The following is an 18,617-nucleotide window of genomic DNA, read 5'->3' as shown; positions in this document are numbered from 1 at the left end:
TGTTAGTTATTGATGGGAGATTGGAAGACTTTGATTTTTAGAGATCTAACTCTTCTTGTATACAAAATGTCCTCAAGTGTGATAGTAGAAGAATCTTTTAATTAGACTTCTCAAATCTTCCATCAAGAATGAAGAAAACGTAACCAATTATTGGTAATTTTGTATTTTAAACAACTTTAATGAGTTAAATGCCTTGAATAATAACACAACATTTCAGCAAATTATTTAAAAATAATGTTTCAAGGATAGCTCAGTATAAATAATACGAAAGTGGTAAACATCATGCTGCTTGGAACATACATTTTAACAGTTCTGCAGAGCGTTCTTTTTTTCAATATTTTTAATGGACATTTTGACCTCATGGAAATTACACTACTTCATGTCCCATGAATGGGTGAACCTTGCAACATTTTTGAGTGTCTTAATTTTGGTGGTCTTTGTAAACTCTGCTCCGTGCCTTCACACTTGTCAGTCTTTCTTTTACATGCATCCTGGCTGCTACTGTTCTTTAAATAGAAGCTAATTAATGTTAAATCATTTCCAAGAATCAGATGAGTATTTGGATTCTAGAGACAAGTGGGAGAAGTATTCTCCCTTCCTTTATGAGAATCTTAAAAACAAGTGATTCTGCAGATACTGGAAATCTAGAACAACACACACAAAATGTTTGAGGAACTCAGCCGGTCAGACAGCATCTACGGAGAGAAATAGATGGTCAACATTTTGGACCAAGACCCTTCATCAGGACCAAGTATCTTGGTCTGAAACATCGACTGTTTATTCCTCTCCATAAATACTACCTGAACTTCTGAGTCCCTCCAGCATTTTGTGTGTGTTGCTTTATGAGAATCAAGTGATGGAAAATATTGACAGGAATAAGAATATCAATTGACATCACATATCCCACAAAGATAATAGGAAATGCTCATTCTTTGCTCTGTAATACAATTGATTACAATTTGGAAATATTTGGTGACTGAACTAAATATACAGCACACATTCTGGGATTGCAAAGTATTATGCATGCTATTTAATTAAATTGCCTTTGAGGTTTTCTGAGAATTAGTTCAAGGCACCTTATTGATAAGAACTTTGCTGACCTATCTTAGATATTCAATATACATAATAGCAGTTGGTGAAAGTAATTCCTTGCTGTTGTTAAGCTGCAGTTTCAGTCGTGTCTTGAGGTTTCTTTTTAAAGGCTTGATTACTATGCAAGGCATGTTTAATGTTTGCAGTTATCTTTATAAGAGTGCACATAAAAGCCTTAATAATGAGCAATTAAGTAATATATGGGCAAATTATTTATATGGTACTAATCAGAACGCAGTTAAAAAGAGAGCAACATGCTTTTAACAACATCAGATGTACTTTAATGTACACAATTCTCCAAACTGTGCACAATTAGAGTAAATTGCTTGGTGCAGTTTCTTTGTCATTAAGATGCCCTGAGCTATTAGAGTTTTAATTTCAGTGGGATTCATAGAGCATAGAACTGTATAGCACGAGAAAAGGCCTATCAGCCCACAGTGTTGTGCTGAACTAATGAAGTTCATGACCAATCCTACCTACCTGCACTCGGCCCATTTTCTGCATATTCATGTTCCTACCTTACAGCCTCCTTTGTGTCTGCTTCCACAACCACCACTGGCAGTTCATTCTCTGTAAATGAAGTCCTGCCACACACATCTTTGAACTTTATCCCTCTCACCTGAAATGCTTGCCCTTCAGTATCGGACGTTCCAAGCCTGGGAAAAAGATACCTTCTGTCTATCTATGCTTCTCATGACTTCATAAACTTCCATTGCTTTTCCCTGCAGTCTCCGTCACTCCAGAGTAAACAACCCTAGTTTGTACAACCTGTCCTTATAGCAGACGTCCTGGCAGAATCCTGGTAAAGCTCTGAGCCAGATCCAGAGGTACCACATCATTCCTGTATAAGGTGACCAGAACTGAATGCAGTACTCCAGGTACAGCCTAATCAGAGTTTTATAAAGCTATAACATAACATCCTGATTCCTGAACTCAATGCATCAACTAATAAACTCTATGCACCTTCCTTACCAGCTTGTCAACATATGCAGTCACTTTCAGGAAGTTAGGGGCTTGGATCCCAATATCCCTCTGGTATACTAATGCTGTTAAAGGTCTTTCCAGTTGGTTCTTTCCTTTTACATTTTATCTCCTAAAGTGCAAAATGCCCAAATTAAGGTTCATCTGTCATTTGGCTGTCCATATCTGCAGCTGATTTACTTCCTGCTGTATCTTTTGGCAATCTTCTACACTATCCATAACACCACTAATCTTTGTGTCATCTTCAAATTTGCTATCTCACTTACTATAAATAGTAATTTTCATCCAAGTATATCTGTATATTTGGATGAAAATGTCAATGCAGCGGAATGTGCATTAAAAAAAAGCATTGGTCAGATTGGTATGCAGTGAGTAGAAAGATGGATCAGAGGAGCCAACATTTCAAGCCAATGGAGCCCACACTTATTCAGTAATGAGAAGTCCCTCCAGATAAGGTTTATTTTAAGCCAATATCCCAATAACTGTTTCAAGGTAAACACAGTGTAGAACTGCTGAACTGCTGTGGTGAAAACACCAAATCCACCCTGCCACACTAACACCAAGTGGATATAATTTACTTCTCAGCATATTGTGCCACATGTTCTTGCAATCATTTTTGAATAATACTTTCACACCTGCCACTTTCATTTCCCTGCACTAAGTCTTATTCCTGGGGATTGTGTGATATGGAGCAAATATTTTGTTTCAATATAAAGCATCATCCTCTCACGGAGCCATTCTCTTAGACACTGCCATGATGTATTGTAAAAGTAGTTCAGACTGGGAGGAGGAATCTTGAGAGTAGAATCAATTTCATTTTTGGAGGTCATATGCAATCATTGCCAGACAAATATGGTAGGTAAGGCAGCAAAGCATAATTATTGCACAGCCATGAGGTTTGCTGCATTGGCAATCAACTTTCATGGGAAGGCATCAGTGAATATTTAGCTCATGTCCAGAGTTTGATGAGGTACTTTAGTATGAGATCCACAACGTTAATGATATTTTAGGGTTAGGTATTGGAGGGTATGCAGCAGCTATCATATCAGTGTAATGTAGCTTTGCACAGTTAACTGTGTTACTTCCCCCAGACGAGAATACAATTGAATGTTGCTGATGCCTTAAAAATTTCTGAGAACCCACAAGGAGTGGGTCTGTCTCAATGGGGTGGCATAGTAGCGTAGTGGTTAGAACAATGCTATTACGGCGCCAGTGACCCAGGTTCAATTCCTGCCACTGTCCGTAAGGAGCTTCTACGTTCTTCCCAAGACCATGTGGGATTTTCACCGGATGCTCCAGTTTCTGCCCACATTCCAAAACACATACAAGTTAGTGGGTTAATTGGTCACTTGGATGTAATTGTGCTGGGTGGGCCTGTTGAACTGGGAGGGTCTGTTACCGTCAAAAAGTCAAAGTAAATTTATTACCGAAGTACGTACATGTTAGCATATACTACCTTGAGATTCATTTTCTTGCAGGCATTTACAGGAAAATAAAGAAACACAATAGAAATTATGAAAACTATATATAATCAAAGACAAACAACCAATATGCAGGACAAATTATGTGTAATGCTCAGGTCTATCGGCTCGTGTTTATCTAGGAGAAACCCCGTCCGCCCGCCCAACCGTGTTTCACGGTTGCGTCGTTGCTGTGTAATGCCACCTGGTACAAACTCACACATCAAATATCAGACAGCACACAATGTACGATTTACAGATTACACTTTATAAATCTTACTGGAACTATGTAATTAATAGAGATACAATATAAAAGAGAAAGAAAAAGGCCCCAGTCTTATCAGAGTCCAACCTCTTCGTGCACACAAGTTGGAGCTCAAATAACGGGGTCTTCTCTCCACCATGCGATCCCCTCTGACCCCCTCGACTCGCCACTCGAGTCCAGCCACGGTGGTCGACCAGAGCGCTTCCAGCATGTCCTTCTTCTCCGGGTCTCCTCCCAAAAAGCCCGCCAAACCACACGGTTCCCAGCCATATGAGACAGAACATCACCCACAAAAAGAATAACATGAACACCCATTGATTCGTTCTTTCCCTTATCAATAATATAACTCAAACAAGCAGAGAGAGAGAGAACTCCTTACATCGCAGTGTTTATTACAGACAAGCCATGTTTAATTCTAACATAACAAAGAAGCCATTTTAAGAGCCTTTGCAGTAACATAAAAGAAGAAACCCCTTACACTATTTGCATACAAATAAAAAACTAACTAAACAACACTGAAAGCATGAATTGTTGAGTTCTTTAAAGTGAGTCTATAGATTATGGAGTCAGTTCAGAATTGAGGTGAGTGAAATTGTCCTCTTTGGTTCAGGAGCCTGCTGGTTGTAGGATAATAACTGTTCCTGAACCCAAGTGATGTGGCACCTAAGACTCCTGTACCTCCTGCCCGATGGTAGTATCAAGAAGAGAACGCGGCCTGGATCATGGGGGTCCTTGATACTTCCTTGTTGTGGTGCTCCTTGTAAATGTGCTCAAATGTGCTCAGTGGTGGGGAGAAGATTTATCCTGGGTCCAACATATTGATGCAGTTGCAAACAAGGCACAACAGGGGTTATATTTCATTAGGAGTTTGAGGAGAATTGGTACGTCACCAAAGACAGTTGCAAATTTTTACAGATGTACTACGGAGAGCATTCTAACTGGTTACATCGCCGTCTGGTACGGAGGGGCAGTGCACAGAATCGGAAAAAGCTGCAGGAAGTTGTAAACTCAGTCAGCTCCATCATGGGCACTAGCCCCCCACAACATTGAGGACAACTTCAAAAAGTGATGTCTCAAAAAGGCGATATTCATCATTAAGGTCCTCCATCACCCAGGACATGCCCTCTTCTCATTACTACCATCAAGAAGGAGGTACAGAATCCTGAAGATACACACTCAATGTTTCAGGAACAGCTGCTTCTCCACTACCATCAGAGGGGAATGGACAATGAACCCATTTACACTACCTCACTTTTTTCCCTCTCTTTTTGCACTACTTACTTATTTTTTGATATAGATTTCTTGTTGTAATTAATAGTTTTTTAGTATATCATTATGTATTGCTGCACAAAACAACACATTTTATGACATAAGCTGGTGATATTAAGCCTGATTCTGATTTTTCAGATGAGCAATAATCTTTCTGTTGTTAAGGAATAATGTTTTTCTTTTGGACCTTGAAGGTAATTCAGGAGGGAGTCTAGGAAAGGAAGATATGTGGCTAGAAATAAATCCACACTCTTAAATGTTGTTATAGACATGTAGTACATTTTCCCTATTGTTGTTTGAAATTGCAGCTCCTGTGGGGCATTATGAGGAACACATTACTGAGAGTTTGAGAATGAGGTGCCAATTAAATGGTGTTTGCTACCATGTGGATACCTCAAATATAGCTTCACTTAGACTCAGTTTTCAGTGGCAAGCATTATGCTCAATAATTCACTGGGCTCTTACCAGTAATGGCATTTTTTAAAGAAGTAACTGTTAGCTTCACTGCCCCTTGATCAGCCTGCAGCTCAAAGTAACTTGCGATCAGTTATGGCAAAGGAGTAGATCATGAAGTTCTCCGGGTGGAGGTGCCTAGACACTCAGAGAATGTGTATCCTGGTCACATGTGTTTCTTTTCCCCTCCATTTCTGCCATGATCATCAAGAGATCAGTTTCAATAGCTCTAATACATTTGACTTGCTCAGTGTTAAAGTAGCATGGAGTTGCTTTTAATGTAGCATTGCACAAGTCTGTGAATTCTTCTGGAAGATTGATATGAACATTAGTCCATACATGTGGAATATTTCACACACTTAAAGAGAGTGAATTGCAATTTCTTGGCTTGGATGTTACTCACCTCAAACCGACTTCGTTGGGCGCTAGCTTGGCTAGGGTAATTCTAGGACATAATAGGATATAGATCGGAGGCAGACAGAAGGTTAAGTTATGGATCATCTAGGTTTCATTGCTCAACAGCATTGTGGGAATACCTTCACAGAAAATGCAGTTCAAAATGGCAGCTCAGGACCAATACCTCAAGGCTAGTTAGGGATGAACAATAGGTATTGCTTTTGCTGATGATGCCCGCACTCTAAAAATGAATATACTGTATATATTTTTTAAACATTCCCATTTTCAAGCAATGTGTGCTTCAACCAGACGTTGGCTTAATGATCTGTCTCTCTGATATCCGGCTCTCTCCTGGTTGGTATTTTTCCATTAATCTTGTTTTTTTACTTTTTTCTTATCTCCAAGTATTTGATATTACATTAATCCATACTGAACTGCATCTGCTTACGGACCATGAATTTTGTTAGTTACTGTAGCTTTGTCTACTTTCCAGCATGTTGGTATTCAACTATGTTGGTAACCCCTGCAAACCTTGCAGCCAGGCTATTACCACTGTAATGAAATACCTTAAAACGGCACTATTTTGGTGAATATCTGAGCTCTGCAAACTACCACACCCAATCTTTTATCCCTCTTCCATCCCAAATTCCTTCCTGGTATAAGAAAAAATAATGAACATGTGTATCTCTATAGTGTAAAACATGGCCTAAAAAAATAGATGTTTTACTCCACAGGAATAAAGCATTGTGGCGAGCATTTGGTCCATAATGACAGACGAGGATGCTCATTGAGCTCAGCAACCATCTTGTTGTGATAAACATAAAACAGACCGGGCACCGTGACCTGGAGAATGAACCCAACCAGTCTCATGTAGACCAGGGAGGTGTTCATCACACACCCCGGTTACAATTAGGGTCACCCACAAATACACAAGCAAATAACTGTACAACCCAAGCGAAAATGTAACAATAAATGAACTGGAACTTCCCAACATAATCCCACAAAAATATTTTAACACAAGAACAATGAACAGTGCTGGTCATTAGAGGTGCAGGGGCAGGCTGTTGACCATGCCCCCCCCCCCGCCAACCGAGAGCGTCACAGTATTTTCCCCAGATATCTATTGTGCAATGGCTTTTCATCAAATGGCAATATTAATTACAGAAAATGGATTTGTCTACTCCCTAGAGAGGGGGAATAGACTTCTGAAAGAGTTGACCTCCCATTCTAGTCTCTGATCTTAATTAAGTCACTCGTATGATTGGGTGGCGTAGTGGCATCAGCACTGGACTTTGGGGCGAGAGGTCCCGATTTCGAATCCGGCCGGCTGCCTTGCACACTCTCCATCCGTGCCTGGATTGAGGGTCGAGCTAACAACTCGACCTCGTTAAAAAAAACCTGGAGAGGGATGGGCTCTGCCAGGTTTCAGATGCCCAAGACACGCCATACGATGAGCATACCAAAAAAGCTGGTCATGACGGCGACCCGACGACTCCACGCGTGATTGGGATACTTCACCTGCAGATGATCAGTCGCACGTTAACACTGTAATGAGAACAGGGATTCTGAAATTCTATTCTGACCAAGCTACACGTGCTGAGTGACAACATATCAGAGCCATGGAATCTAATTAACAGTTCAAACACGTTGTTTCACCCTGAGATTTCTAAATCCACAAAATAGTCAGCAACTCAGCAAACACTAAACATAAATCAGGAAAGTATTTCAGCATTGAGGACTTCTTCAGAAGGGGATGCTTCAAAAAAGCTGCATCCATCATTAACAACTCCCATCACCCAGGACTTCTCATTACTACCATCAAGGAGGAGGTACAGGAGCCTGAAGACACACTCAACAGGAGTGTTGCCTGTTTAGTAAGCTTCCACTAGATAATACCCAAAGCCATAATGTGATAGAACTTCTTGCTATATCCAACCGAACAACTAAACTAGTGAGGAAGAAGAATGATTCCATAGCAAGCTTTGTCAGTTTGAATATTTCACTTGAACTTGTGAAAGGGTAACAGAGAGATCAGTGATTGGATCACAACTATTAGTAATCCTTTGGCTAAGGACAATAAATGGAACATTTTGAGGTTTGGTTATAACACTAAATTAAGAGGAAATGTTAGTGGTGATGAGGATACAAAGATGCTTTAAGATGAACTGGACAAGTTAATTAGTTGAGGACAGCTAATGTTATTCCTTTATTTAAGGAACGCAGCAGGGATAAATCAGGTAACTATAGGCTGGTGAACCTTGTGACGGCAGTAGGAAACTTGGAGAAAACTCAATGCGATATGTTTTATATGCATTTGAAATATAGGCTGATCAGGAAAGTACATGGCTCTTTGCAAGGGAAATCGTATCTCACTAGGTGTGATAGATGAAGACATGCCAGTAGTTGCTGGCTATATGGACTTCAGCAAAGCATTCGACAAGAAGTTACATGATAGGCTGATCCAAAAATTTTAGTACACCAGATCCAAGGCAAGCTGGCTAATTGGATCCAAAATTTACCTGGTGATAGGAGACAAAGGGTGGTGATAGAAAGTTGTCTTTTTCTGGTTGGAACTCTGTGACCAGTGATGTACTGCAAGGATTGGTGCAGGGACCCTTGTTGTGGGCTGTAGATGTTAGTGACTTGGATTTGAGTGCAGAGTGAATGAGTAACAGGTTTGTGGATGACATGAAAACTGGAGGATTTGTAGATCATGAGGAATAATGTAAGAGTACAACCAGGATATAGATCAGTCAGAAAGTTGGATGAAGCATTTAATTTAATCTTGACAAATATGAGCCAATGCATTTTGGAAAGTCAAATGGAGGTAAAACATATACAGTAAATAGTAGGGAACTGAGGAATGTTGATGAGCAAAGGGACCTCGGGGTTCACTATAGTTTTCTGGAAGTGGCAATACTGGTATATAGAATGATGAAGGAGGCATATGGTATACGCCTTTTTGGGTCAAGGCATAAAATATAAAAATTGCTGTCTTATGCTGCAACTTTACAGAGCACCACTTGGAGTAGTACATGCAGTTCTTGTTGCCACACAATAGGAGGGATATGGTTGCATTGGAGAGAGTGCACAGGAATTTCATCAAGATGTTGCCTGGATTGGAGAACTTTAATTTGGGAAGGGATTGGATAGGATGTTTTTTTTTTGTCCCTGGAGTGAGGAAAGTTAATAGTGACCTGATGGACATATACAAGATCATAAAAGACATATAAAGGGGTAGATACTAATAATCTTTTCCCCAAGGAAAGTCTATCAAGAACAATAGAACACAGATTTAACAAGAGAGGAAGGAATTTTAAAGGGGAACTGAAGAGTAACTTTGATTATACTTTGATATCTGGGACTTGCTGCCAGAGGAGGTGGTGGAACAAGCAGGGCATAGAAAGATGCTAACCTAATATAGGCAAATGGAATTGGTGTAGATGGGTGAAAGGGTCAATGTGTAATGTAGAACTCTGCAATTCTGCAACCCTGTGATTCTAAATAGAAAACAACATGGCAGATAAAATAAGGAAAAATGTGAAGTTGGCTATATTGGAATAAATGCTATGTATTTTTCAAATGGTGAGAGATTGGGAAATGTTATTCTAAAGGTTTACGATTCATTTAAAGCTAACGTCTAGGTGTAGAAGGCAGTTAGGAAAGGAATTGCTGGGTATTGCTTTATGCAATATGAGTACAAGAGTAAAGTTGTTTTTCCTGCAATCATACAGGACGTTTTGGGACAATTTTGGATTCCTTACCCAAATAAAGGTCATGCTTACTGTAGAGGAACTGTGTTGACCATTCACCAAACTTAGGGTGGTCCCAATAATTTGTGGAATTTAAGGGGATGAAGGGATTTGGGACAGGGCAGGAAAATGTTAAGGGAGAAGATCATCCATGACTATGAGTGTTAGAACAGTTTTGGGGGGCTGAATAGCCTACTCAAACTCCCATTTATTATGTTCTTGGAAATTCTTAGAAGTAATTAATTTACTTCTAACTAGAACTGACAATTTAACTGTACATGTTTATAAATGCAGGCTTAACAGAGTAACATCTATCTTATCTGAAACAGTCAGGTTTAATCTTATTTAAGGTATTACCATTTAGACATTCAGTTGAGCATTGTGTCAGTTGTTTAACGGTGCATGAGTAATGGCTGCATTTCTCTGCTGACAATGAAAGTTGTGAGATGGCTGGTGTTTTAGTTTAAAAAATGTAAATAACATGTCCCCTGGTATTGTTTTCTCATAGAGATAATTTGCCAGCTAATAGAAACTGCTTGCATGTTGACATAAGGCCATCTCCAGAATATTAACGACTTAATTCAGCTAAAAAAGAGTTGCACATTTAGCGAGAAGCACAGTGCAATTTGACAACCTGACAAGTTGTGCTCGTGCTGGTTGGTGAGCTGGAGAGGGCAGTCATCCATTATCCATGTGATGCCAGAATGTGAAGCCTCATCAATCGTGCACAGGTCTGCCACGGTGATAGGAGTTTATTGAATTGGTAGTCTGGGGTTAGAAGGTGGATGATGGAGAGAAAGGAAACATGAAATCCAAAGGAAGAGTCCAGAAAGGCAGAAACGATAGAAGACGATGTTGAAGCGGGGAGTGTGGTAGAGCGGTGTGGCATACTATATAAGTAGCTAAGGTGTACTTCCGTAATCTACACTGACGTATCACATACAGAGAAATATTCCTTGTCTGCCTTACTTGTGAGCTGTGGCATGTTACAAATGGGTGGTTTATAAATTGACCAATGGCGTTGAAAATAACAAATCCTCTCACCTTGAGCATAAAGGACACATTATAAAGTCAAGTTTCATTTGTGGCTTTATTGGTATGCTTCTGAAACAGAAGGTTGGAAATGGAATTGGAATTGGTTTGTTATTGTTACATACACTGAGATACAGAGAAAAGCTTGGCTTGCATACAGTTCATCCAGATCAAGTCATTACACAGTGCATTGAGGTACAACAAGGTGAAAAAAAACAATGTAGAATCAAGTGTAACAGCTACAGGTAAACAGTGAAGTGCAAGATCATAATGAGGTAAATTGTGAGGTCATATCCATTTTATCATACTAGGGAATCAGTGAAGTCTTAATACAGCAGGTTAGAAGCTGTCCTTGAGCCTGGTGGTATGTGCTTTCAACCTTTCTATGTTCTAGTTCTGCTAAACACAGCACTGAGGATAACATTCCTCTATTTGTGGTGTTCTCTGTTAACTGAAATATTAAACTTAACCCCATTCTCTTTTCATCTGTAATGAAATATAGGCATTACTGTTAAGGTGACCATTTATTTATGTATGTATAATTTGCCACTTGAATAAAGGTTGTCCGAAAATGCCAGGAACCTGGTCTTTTGTAGCCGCAGAACATAGAAATCTACAGCACATTACAGGCCCATCGGCCCACAATGTTGTGCCGACTATGTAACCTACTCTAGAAACTGCCTAGAATTACCCTACCACATAGCCCTCTTTTTTTCTAAGCTCCATGTACCTATCTAAGAGTCTCTTAAAATACCCAATAGTACCTGCCTCCACCACTGTCGCTGGCAGTGCATTCCACGCACCCACCAATCTCTGTGTGAAAAACTTACCTCTGACAACCCCTCTGTACTTACTTCCAAGCACCTTAAAACAATGCCCCCTTGTGTTAGCCTTTCAGCCCTGGGGAAAAGCCTTTGGCTATTGACACGATCAATACCTCTCTTATATAGAGGTATCTTATATACCTCTATCAGGACACCTCTCATTCTCCATTGCCCCAAGGAGAAAAGGCCAAGTTCACTCAATCTATTCTCATAAGGCATGCTCTCCAATCCAGGCAACATCCTTGTAAATCTCCTCTGCACTCTCTCTATAGTATCCACCTCCTTCCTGTAGTGAGGTGACCAGAACTGAACTCAATACTCCAAGTGGGTCTAACCAAGGTTTTATGTAGCTGTAACATTACCTCGTGGCTCTTAAACTCAATCCCACGGTTGATGAAGGCCAACTCACCATATGTATTCTTAATAACACTGTCAACCTGCACAGCAGTTTTGAGTGTCCTATGGACATGGACCCCAAGGTCTCGCTGATCCTCCACACTGCCAAGAGTCTTACCATTAATACTATATTCTGTCTTCAATTTGACCTACCAAAATGAACCACTTCATATTTATCTGGGCTGAACTCCATCCGCCACTTCTCAGCCCAGTTCTGCATCCTAACGATGTCCTGCTATAACCCTGACAACTCTCCACACTATCCACAACACCCGTAACTTTTGTGTCATCAGCAAACTTACTAGCCCACCCTTCTACTTCTTTGTTCAAGTCATTTATAAAAATCACAAAGAGGAGGGATCCGAGAATAAATCCCTGTGGAACACCACTGGTCACCAACCTCCACGAAGAATACAAACCATCTACAACCACCCTTTGCCTTCTGTGGGTAAGCCAATTCTGGATCCACAAAGCAAAGTCTCCTTGGACCTCATGTTTCCTTACTTTCTGAATGAGCCTTGCATGGGGAAACTTATCAAATGCCTTACTGAAATCCTTGTACACTACATCCACTGCTCTACCTTCAATGTGTTCTGTTACATCCTCAAAGAATTCCATCAAGCTCATAAGGCATGAATTTCCCTTGACAAAGCCATGCTAACTATCCCTAATCAGATCATGCTCATAAATCCTGCCTCTTAGGATCTTCTCCAACAACTTGCCCACGCACTGGTCTATAAATTCCTGTGTTACCTCTACTCCCTTTCATGAACAAAGGAACAATACTTGCAACCCTCCAATGTTCTGGTACTTCTCCCTTCTCTACCTTCTCTATTGATAATGCAAAGATTATCACTAAAGGCTCAGCAATCTCCTCCCTCGCTTCGCGCAGTAGCCTCAGAAATATCTCGTCTGGTCCCGGCAACTTATCTAACTTAATGCTTTTCAAATGCTCCAGCACATCCTCTTTCTTAACGTCTATATGCCCCACAATCGCCAGGGCCCTTTTCCCTGGTGAATACTGAAGCAAAGTATTCATTAAGTATCTCTGCTACCTCCTCCAACTGAAATGCACACATTTCTACTTTTGCACCCAGTTGGTCCTATCCTCACACGACTCATCCTCTTGCTCTTCACATACTTATAGAATGCCTTGGAGTTTTCCTTAATCCTGCTCACCAAGGCATTCTCAAGGCCCCTTCTAGCTCTTCTAATTTCATTCTTAAGCGCCTTCCTGATAACCTTGTAATTTTCTATAACTCTATCAGAACTTAGTCTCTTGAACCTTTCATAAGCTTTTCTTTTCTTCTTAACTAGATTTACAACATCCTTTGTACACATCTTTTACCCTACCATCCTTTCCCTGACTCAATGGAATATTCGTATGTAGAACGCCATTCAAGTGTTCCCTGAACATTTGACGCATTTCTGCCTTGCATTTCCCTGAGAACCTCTGCTCCCAATTTAAGCTCCCAAGTTCCTGCCTAATAGCATCATAATTCCCCCACCCCAATTAAATGTTTTCCCAAATTCTCTGCTCCTACCCCTCTCCAGCGCTATGGTAAAGGAGACAGAGATGTGATCACTACCTCCAAAATGCTCTGCCGCCAAGAGATCTGACACCAGATCAGGTTCATTTCCCAATACCAGATCAAGCACAACCTCTCGTCTAGTTGGCTTACCTATATATTGCATCAGCAAACCTTCCTGAACACACCTAACAAACTCCATCCCATCTAAGCACCTTGCTCTAAGGAAATGCCAGTCTATATTCGGAAAGTTAAAATCTCCCATCACAACAACCCTATTATTATTGCACCATTCCAGAATCCATCTCCTTATCTGCTCCTTGATGTCTCTGTTACTATTGAGGGATCTATAAAAAAACACCCAGTAGAGTTATTGCCTCTTTCCTGTTTCCAACTTCCACCCACACTGACACAGTAGATACTCCCTCCATGACTTCCTCCTTTTCTGCAGCTGTGCCACTATCCTTGATTATTAATGCCACTCCCTCACCTCTTTTACCACCCTCCCTGTCCCTTTTGAAACATCTAAAGCCCGGCACATTCAGCAGCCATTCCTGCCCCTGAGACATCCATATCTCTGTAATGGCCACAATGTTATAGTTCCATGTATTGATCCAAGCTCGAAGTTCATCCGCCTTGTTTATGATACTCCTTGCATTAAAATAGACACATCTCAAACCATTAGGCTGAGTGCATCTTTGCTCCATCATCTGCTTATCCTTTCTCACAAACTCCCTACAAGCTCTCTTTACTTGTACGCCAACCGCCCCATCCTCTGCCTCTTCACTTCGGTTCTCACCCCCCTTCAAATCTAGTAGAAACTCTCCCCATTAGCATTAGCAAACCTCCCTGACAGGTTATTGGTCCCCCTCAGATTCAAGTGCAGCCCATCTTTTTTGTACAGGTCACACCTGCCCCAGAAGAGGTCCAAATGATCCAGAAATCTGAATCCCTGCCCCCTGCTCCAATCTTTCAGTCACACATTTATCCACTAACTCATTCTATTCCTATACTCACTGTTGCATGGCACAGGCAACAATCCCGAAATTACTACTCTTGAGGTCCTGCTTCTCAGCTTTCTTCCTAACTTGCTGTATTCTGCGTTCAGGAGCTCCTCCCTTTTTCTAACTATGCCATTAGTGTCAATATGTAGCACGACCTCTGGCTGCTCACCCTCCCATTTCAGGATATTGTGGACGCATTCAGAAACATCACAAACCTTACATCCATGTTTCTTTTGCGCACTCACAGAATCACCCATCTGTCCCCCCAGCTATAGAGACCTCTATTACTGCTGCCATCCTCTTCCGTTCCCTACCCTTCTGAGCCACAGGGCCAGACTCAATGCGAGAGGCACGGCCACTGTTGCTTCCCCCAGGTAGGCCCCCCCCCCCAACAGTACTCAAAATAGAGTACTTATTGTTAAGGGGGATGGCCACATGACGCTCTCCCTTCCCTCTCCTGACAGTCATCCACTTATCTGTCTCCTGTGGGCTCAGTGTGACTACCTGCCTGTAGCTCCTATCAACCACCTCTTCACTCAAGGTCATTGAGCTGCATCTCCAGTTCCCTAACTCGGCCTCTAAGGACCTGGTGCAGGTGCGTCCATCAGGGATGCCAGAAGACGCCCAGAGCAGAAAATTGGCCTTGCAGTCATACCGACTATTCTTAAGTTAGAGGGAAAAAAAGAGTTATGAAAGTATGAAAGAGACTTACCTTCTTACCTCGCCAAAGCCCCAATGAGCCAAAGCTGTACTACTCTGACTCACACCACTCTGACGAACGCTCTGCTGGGCAGTGTCTCCCTTTTATCCTGGGACCTTCTTAGCGGCTTTGCGCGATGATGAGCTACTGCATCTGCCTACTTCTCCCAGTTGAATCTGCCGCTGAAAGAAACTCCTGGCTTTTTAAATCTTCTCGGCGGCCTTGCGCAATGACGAACTACTGCGTCTACGTAATTCTCCCAATCGAATAGAATAGGTTAGAACATTTTCATTATTTTCAGAGTATAGAATGAATACCCATTAAGACTTTCCAGAACATCTAATATGTTAGCTTAAATAATTTAACACTTAAAAAGAACTTATGCATATATAGCATATTTCTTGACTGCAGGACATGCTAAAGTGCTTTAACAGCTGACAGTGAAAGTATCAATTTCGACATCTCTTTAGTATGAAAAAATGCAACAGAATACTTTAAAAGAATGGGTTTGATGTATTAAAAAAAACAGCTTCAATGCATGTGGATATATTATGGCAGATGAACAAACCTTTAGCTAAAGAAGTAGATTTGAAATACAGAGATGCAGGAGGATGGAATTGCAACACCTAGAACTTTGGTGGCTGAAGGCATGACTGAGTATGTTTACGGATATTCACAATTGCAAAATATCGGCAGTATATAGACCTGGGGGTTAAAGGACTGAGGGGTTATAGGTATAAGGTAGGATGTATTATGGTGTTTGGAAGTAATGATGGGCATTTTAAAATTTAAGCACTGTCAGATTGGAAGTCAAATTGAGTAGTTCTGCAGCCTATCAATTGTTGTCAGTCATGTTTTAACCCAAGTTCCGAAACGTAGTAATGTGATAACGACAAATTTTTAGTTTTGCTGATAGATAGAGAAATAGTGACCTAGACAACTGAGATGATTCTTCTCCAAAACGGTGTTCTGTAATCTTTTATGTCCTCTTGAGAATGCAGATGGTGCCTCAGGATAACATCCCACTCAAAAGGCTGACCAGGACTCTTAATCAGACAACTTGACAGTCAACATTATTTCTTTGTCACAATCTCGGATCAGATTGTTTCTCTTACTCCCAAGCTTTTGTGCCAGCTCAGTGAAGACTGTAGTATTAGTTTTTCTAGCACAGAAGGTTTTCTTTATCATCCATCCCCTTCTGTCAGATCTATTATTGCATCTCGGTGCAGTCAAGCCTGATCTCATGATACTAAAAGCAATGTATTTGACTTGTGCTGCTTGTCTCTAAATCCAATGCTAGGAGTGAGTAAAACTAACTCATTGCAAAGAAATGTCAACTGGTGCCTTGGTGTCTTGCCAATAAGTTATTTTCTTTGGTGTTTGGGCAAAATTGTTCCTTTTTTACGTACTTTTTAAAACAGTCCCAGACACTCCTTTTTCCATCATAATGATACAAATGCCAGCATGTTTTTTGAATATATTTAAAATATATTTTTCACCTTTAGCATTTCTGATTTGCTATATCTTGAGCCAGGCCCAGCTCTAGACTAAACCAATTTGGTCCTTTGTACAAACTCCAGTTCTCTTCTGATGACATATCAATGGAAAATTCTATAAAGTACATTATAAGGACACGGAGAGCACATCAAAATCTTCAGGGAGATTTATATTTTGATTTATTTATCATACATACATGGAAACATGCAGTGAAATGTGCCATTTGCCTTAACAATCAGAATCAGGTTTATTAACACTGGCATGTGTCTTGAAATTTGTTAACTTAGCAGCAGTAGTTCAATGCAATACATGATAATATATGGGTTTTTTTATGTTAAATTTAAAATGGCTTCTTTGTTATGTTATACTTGGGAATGCTTCTTTGTTACGTTAAATGCTGAGAAAGTCTGTTGCTAGACATTTGCTTGGGTTAGTACAGATAGCAGGGTGCTATTAGCCAATGGGTATTCATGTTATCGTTTTTTTCGGGTGATAATGCTGTCTCATATGACTAGGAACGGGAATTTTTGGCAGGGAGTCGGAGGAGAGACGGGGAGGACGGCGGACGTGCGAAAAGGCTCTGGTCGATCACTCCGGGTGGTCCCGAGCCGTGAGTCGACAGGATCCGGGTGGTCGTCAGGAATCGATTGAGCTCCAACGGTTGTGCACGAAGAACTTGGACTTTGATAAGTCTGGCGCCTTTTTTTTTTCCATTACTTCCTTTTCTGTATCGAATTTATATTAATTTCATAGACTTAGTAATATCTATAAAGTGTACTTGGTGAAACGTACTGGGTGTGCTGGCTGATGATTGATGTTTGGGATTGATTTGGGTGGCAGTGGTGCACCAACCGACTCAGTGGGAAGCGTTCAGGCAGGTGCTGGGCGGGATTTCCCCTAGACATATACGAGCCAATATAACTGAGCTTTACAATAATATAGAAAGAAAAAAATAAATCAGTTACAGTAAATATATGTGTACATCAAATAGTGAGATAAAAATAGTGCAAATCAGAGATAATATTAAATAAGTGAGGTAGTTTTCAATGCAGCTAACGATGTGCTGGGAGCAACTTGGAGGTGTTACCACACATTCCGGTGATTGATGCATGGAAGAACAACATAGAACACAGCAACAAAACAACAACAGCAAAACAAACCCTTTTCTTCCCGCAAACACAAGGAAATCTGCAGATGCTGGAAATTCAAGCAACACACACAAAATGCTGGTGGAACGCAGCAGGCCAGACAGCATCCATAGGAAGAAGCACAGTCGACGTGTTGGGCCGAGACCCTTCGTGAGGACCCTTTCTTCCCTCCCACACATGCAGATAGTCCTCTAACTCCAGGGCAAGTCTCAAGTCCCAAGGCTTTTGCCATCGGGCTTTAATCTCTGTATTGCCCCCTGGACTTGCCAATGGTGGGACCCCAAATTCTAGGTGCGTCAACTCACCAGCTCTCGTACCAGTGCCAGGTCGCACCCAGACTGGAGAGAAGGGGGTAATTGTTGTGCATTAATTTGTACCTCTTGGTGTGTATTTGTTTACGTGGAGTATATTAGCTAGAACATAGTATGTTTAATTGGATTTTAAAATGCAAACACGAGGAAATCTGCAGATGCTGGAATTTCAAGCAACACACATAAAAGTTGCTGGTGAACGCAGCAGACCAGGCAGCATTCCTTGGAAGAGGTACAGTCGACGTTTCGGGCCGAGACCCTTCGTCAGGACTAACTGAAAGAAGGAACATTAAATTAAAGGAACATTGAAAGAACTTCTTTTAAGATGGTGGCGTGTGCAAATGCAGCGGCCTCTCGGGGGCCAACAGAAGGTGCTTTTTTCTTTGTGAAATTTGTTTTTTTATGATCCAAAGACATGTCTACTCCAAGAACATTGGATACTGCAGGGTTAGTCTCATCAGTGAGCTGCTTGTTAATTGGTGTAACTGTACTGGTGTCAGGAGCGGAG

The 18,617-nt window shown here is 41.0% G+C and overlaps 1 long non-coding RNA gene across 2 annotated transcripts in view; it reads left to right on the top strand.

Annotated features, from left to right (window-relative positions):
• The window catches only part of LOC140212470 (uncharacterized), a 42,012-nt gene extending 24,583 nt beyond the window's left edge, over positions 1 to 17,429 (top strand). Inside the window, exon 3 of one of the 2 annotated variants that reach the window (XR_011889723.1) lies at positions 17,185 to 17,429. This is a non-coding gene — a long non-coding RNA (uncharacterized lncRNA). Of the gene's footprint in view, positions 1 to 17,165 lie in introns of both variants that reach the window. The other variant, XR_011889724.1, reaches the window with a different exon arrangement.
• Positions 17,430 to 18,617: the final 1,188 nt, after the last annotated feature.

This window comes from Mobula birostris, chromosome 19 (assembly GCF_030028105.1).
Source record: "Mobula birostris isolate sMobBir1 chromosome 19, sMobBir1.hap1, whole genome shotgun sequence".
Classification (NCBI taxonomy): domain Eukaryota; kingdom Metazoa; phylum Chordata; class Chondrichthyes; order Myliobatiformes; family Myliobatidae; genus Mobula; species Mobula birostris.
The sequence above is the reverse complement of the archived record's forward strand: the minus strand, read 5'-3'. Positions and strand labels throughout refer to the sequence as shown.